This window comes from Chrysochloris asiatica, unplaced genomic scaffold (assembly GCF_000296735.1).
Source record: "Chrysochloris asiatica unplaced genomic scaffold, ChrAsi1.0 scaffold00037, whole genome shotgun sequence".
Taxonomy (NCBI): Eukaryota; Metazoa; Chordata; class Mammalia; order Afrosoricida; family Chrysochloridae; genus Chrysochloris; species Chrysochloris asiatica.
In genome coordinates, this window is record NW_006408555.1 from 977,013 (window position 1) to 982,246 (window position 5,234).

The window sequence follows — 5,234 nt, forward strand, 5'->3', positions numbered from 1 at the left end:
AGGTCCTTTCTGCCGTGTGTCTGAGCTGGAGGCCCAAGATAGGCTTGGATCCTTGTAGTTGTTAAGTGCCGTCGAGTTGGTTCCGACTCATAGCGATCCTGTACAGAGTTTCCGAGGCTGTAAATCTTTACGAGAGCAGAAAGCCTCATCTTTCTCCTGTGGAGCATCTGGTAGTCTGACCTTAAGGTTTGCAGCCCGATTCGTAACTACTACGCTACCAGAGCTCCTTAGGCTCTCCTAAGATAGCCTTGGGCCCTTAGGAGCAAGGAAATAGGGCTTGCTCCTAAAAGGGAGAAATGAACCCTGGACGCATACAGTTGCTAACCAGAAGGTCGGCAGTTCAAGCTCACCAGCTGCTCCTGAGGAGATGATGAGGTTGTCTGCTCCTGTAAAGATTTACAGCCTCAGAAACTCTATGCAGGGTCATTGTGAGGTGATGGCAGTGAGTTAGGGATTTAGTGCTGAAGGAGAGGGTCTTGATCACGAGCTAGGACCACCTCCAGCAGGGCTGGCAAACTTCGTGCAAAGGATCACATAGAGAATGTGCTGATGGGCAGTCCAAGTCTTATAAATGTAATAACCATTCTTAGCACCTGACGGTACCAAAACTGCAGTTGGGTTGGCTCTGGCTCGCTGGCTTCAGTTCACAACTCCTGAGAATGAGTCAGGGAGCCTGGCTTCTCCTGGCTTGGAGTGGGTTTTCCGGTCCCTGGGTGGGACAAGACACTGTACTAGCTCAGAGGTTCCCAGCTTACCTGCAAGTTAGAATTGCCCTGGGAACTTTTAGGGGCTGCAGGTGCCTGGCCACACCCCAGACTTGATTCTGTCCCAGTGTGGGGCTGGGCTTCAGTGTGTTTTGTCAGCTTTTGGAGCAGGGAATAGGGGGTAGGAACGCAGAACCCGTGGAGACCTGAGTCACATGACACCTGAGACTCTCTAAACCTGGCTCTTGTGCTTTGAGCCAAGGTGGCTTCCAAGGGACTGCCGGCCCGTCATACCCGCATGTCCTCACTCACTGGTGGGCTTTGAACAGGGCCTGTCTTCACAGTTGGACTCTGTTTGGAAGTGAGTAATGAAAGCAGACAGAGGCACACGGAGGCAGCCGTGAGCCAGGCCAGCTCCATACTGGGCAGGCACCACTGTGGTGAGGGTTTGGGCTACTCTATGGCACTCCCTGAGATCCCCCACAACCTCTCTGGCCCTGCTCCCAGAATGGTGACCACTCAGACCCTACCAGCTTTTGCCTCTGGAGTCCTGGGAGCTGAGGACGCAGTGCTGGAAGTGTCTAGAAAGGTGTCAGGGCCGGATATTTTGTGGTTGTGACTGAACAGGTCACACCCCTGGCTTTGCCCTATTGGAGCAGCCAGAAACCTTCTAATACAGCAGAAATACAGGTGGGGGAAGTGGTCCCGACACTTGGAGCAGCAACATGGCTCCCTCCTGCTGGGGGGGGGCGGCTCAGGGACATGCCCGCTGCTCACTGGGGTGGCCTGCTGACTGTCACCAAGAAGTGCCACGCCTCATTGAAGGGACACTTCCTTCTTTTCAGCATGTTCTCTCGGTCCCTGTCCCAGCACGCTGCAGGCCCCAAGGAGTCTTATTCATTGTTTTCTTTAGCGAATAGGAGGGACTTGTCTGGAGTTACTTGAAGCCCTCTGGGGGTGCTGGGGTGGCAGGGGAGGCAATATGGGATGATGGTGGTAGATTCTGACACCTTCTACAGTAACCCCTTCTGGAGGTGGTCTTCAGGGCTGGAATGGAACCGAGGTTGTTAAAGCTGAGGGCACAAAGCTAAGCATAGGCTTGCTTTTCCCTGTGGCCTGGGCCCCCAGTTCCCTCATGTGGCAGAGGGAGTTCATTCCTATGGCTGGGGGGCTGAATGAGTCAGCAGGCATGAGCAGTACCTCCTTCCGGAAACTGAAGAGGTGTGTGTGGGGGGGGTGCCCACTCTCTGGTCCAGGTGTGTGTATGTATTTGGGGGTTTCCACTCTCTGATCCTGGTGTGTTTGTGTATTTGGGGGGTGCCCACTCTCTGATCCGGGTGTGTGTGTCGAGGGTGCCTATTCTCTGATCCTGGTGTGTGCATGGGGGGGAATACCCACTCTCTGGTCCAGGGGTGTGTGTGTGTGTGTGTGTGTGTGTGTATTTGGGGGTGCCCACTCTGATCCTGGTTGCATATGCAGCCTCCTGGGTAGCATCTCTCCCATCCTGAGGGGGCACCTAGTTTGCTTTCTGGAGCAGGAGAAGAGGGGAGCCCTTCCTAACCCCATGTGGGGTTGGGCCTCTCCTCTGACCGTGGCCCATGATTATGAGACCTGATTGTGCCTCTTCCCGGAGCCTTTCCCTCACAGCCTCTGTCGTCAGCTTTGTTGTTGTGTGTTGTCAAGTCAGTCCCAATTCATCGTGACCCTGTATAGGATTTCAGAGAGTGGCTGCTGGATTTGAACTGCTGACCTTGAGGTTGCCAGTCCAGTTCTGTTTGACATGTGTTCACTCACAGGAACAGATAATGAGCTCGCGAGGGTCTTCCAGCCATCCGTTCCTCCTGTGTGCAGTGGACGCTCGCCAAGTATGTGTCTCATTTTTCCGTCACGGATCTCTGACCCCTGGGCAGCCCCGTCCATCTCGGCCAGCCATTGTTCTCCAGGGGCCAGGAGAGGTGGACAGGGCAGGGAAGGACCACCCAGAGTGTACATCTGCACTCTGCCCCACTTGACTTTTGAACTCCTTTCTTCCCCAGCCTCAGATGACCAATGTTTGGCCAGTTTTATGGACCGAAGCCTGGGGGTAGAGGGAAGCTACTTAACTCACAGAGGCTCTCAAGGGAGGAAGCAACAAGGCTGGCTGACGTTCTCAGTCTCCAGGGGGGCGAGTCCACACCTGTGAGCCCTGGCATTTTACATGCAGGGACCTGGTGGAAGTTCACCTCAAGGACAGGGAGGGAGGCAAGGGCAGAGCCAGGTGAAACTCGACTTTGCCTGCCTCAAAGATCAACAGAGATTTGCATTGTGGTGCAGGGGCTTGAGGTCCCCTTTGTGGGGTCCCTGTCTCTGGGGCTGCCCAGGTGATGAACCATGGCAGCCTTGCTATGAACACACTAGGTCTCAGAGGCCTTCCGGTCAGGGAGACTATAAAGCCTTTATGGCTGCTTCCTGGTCTCTGATCTCTTAGTCTCTGGAGTCCAGGCTGCTCTGGGGGTGGAAGCGGGCGGGTGCCTTTGACTGGCTAGGCCAGTGTCGACAGGGCCTGGCAGCTGGCGTCTTGCTGTGACTATGGCCCTGAAGCGGTTTCCCAGATGTCTCTTGAGTCTGCTGAATCTGCTGGTCTGCTGGATGGATAACCAGGCCGGGCCTCCAGGGACCCCCACAGGGACCCCCACAACCAGATGGGAGGGAAGAGTCCCTTGCACTTTGCAGCCGTGGGCAGTTCCAGAAAGGGCACCTTCCTGACGCTGAGCAGGACACGTCCCCAGGGGCATCCACAGCGCAGCCTCCTTGACACTGCACGCGCCTTCATGTGGTCCCGTGTGCTCACACACTCGCCATCCTAGTCTTCTAACTTGGCTCTTGCTCTCGCATCAGGCTTTTGGGACTGAGCAGGGCTGGGAGAGGTGGTGGGGGAATCTGGCGTGAACTTTTCCTCTCTGAAAAGGCTGGAGTTCCTGTGGGTCCAGGGTTAAGTTGCAAACAGAAAGCTTGGAGTCTCAAATCCACCCAGAGGGACCTTGGAAGAAAGGCCTGGTTATTTATTTCCCTAAAATTGTTGTCAAGTCAGTACTGACTCATAGCGATCCTATATCCAGTTCCGGAGGAGTGGCTGGTGGGTCTGAACCTCCAACCTTGTGGGTTAGCGGTTCAGTACTTACCCTACAGTACCCTGGGAGGGCTCTACTGAAGAGACCCTGTGTGAGGAGCAGTTCTCCTCTGTTCTCCACACATGGGTGGACTCCAAGGCCACTAGTGTAGTGGAGGGCCCGCCCCCCGCTGCCTTTGTTTACAGACCACTGGTCCGAGCGAAAGTGGGGAAAGAAATAGTGCAAATAAGGAATGGCCGGCAGGACAGGGCCCAGTGGCCGAGCCTCCGTCCAGGCACGCACTGAAGGAGGTGTGCACAGTCTTGAGACACGCGAACTCGGGATGCAAAGTCCCCTGGACTTTGGGGCCTGGGCAGGTGGGCTCAGACTTTATGTGTCCTGATAGAGGTGGACCAGGGTGAGCAGTTCATAGGACTGGAACCAGCCTGGTGGGAGACGGGAGGAGCAGTGTCAGGAGGGTGCTCCAGGACCCCGTCTCTGGAAGGGGGCTCCTCTATGCAGGACTTGGGTGGCCGGGTTGATGGCTGTATGGGGGAGGGCTAGACAAAAGGAAATGGGAGAGGAGCCGAGATGTCCCATGGGAGTCTGCTGGGAAGGGCCTGAGTCATGACACCCGGCTCATCCAGCCCCTCAGTCTTACTTTCTAACTGGGTGGAAACACACAGGTAATGGATACATACTTTGGTAACAAAGTAACTACTGAATGAGGTAAGACTGCATTCCTTCTGCGGCCTTTTGAGTCTGCCCCTCCCAGCCCACTCCCAGCCCACAGTACAGCATCTGAGCACAGCTGTGTCTCCACGTACCATCTGAGGACAGCTTGCCCCACACTTGTCCCAGATTGGAGACTCTCCTGCTCTCCCCGGGCTCCGGACTCACCCGCTCTGGGCCCTGAGTGCCTTGTGCACCTTCTTCACCCCCATGAACATTTCCTGGGGCCGCAGGACCACCTTCCCATTTTGCAGATGAGGAGACAGAGGCTGTGACCAGGTCCTCGGGTAACCTGCCATCTTTGGAAGAACCCAAATCCCACAAGAGCTGGCCCAGGGTGATGGGGGCAGGGGGGCAGCCGTGCTCAGCCCTCTTGGCGCTCTTGGAGCGCTTGCTGAGTAGGTGGGTGGACCACTCTCTGGGTTTAAGAACATAATTGGTGTGAGTATTTTAGGGTCCTCTGATGGCCGGCAGGGGCTCAGCCGCTGTTTACCAGGCTCCATTCTGCACGCCCTTTTTCTCCGCGAGTATATATAGCTGGGGCCGCTTCTCCTTCCTCAGGGTCAAGCCAAAGAATGGTGCCGCCTCCTGTGGTTTCCTCTGCAGTGACTGGGCAGTGGAGGGGACCTGCTGGGTGTGGGGGCAGGGGCCCAAAGAATAGCTGGGAGTGGGACAGGAACTGAGGGGGCCTAGGGCAAGACGGGATGAG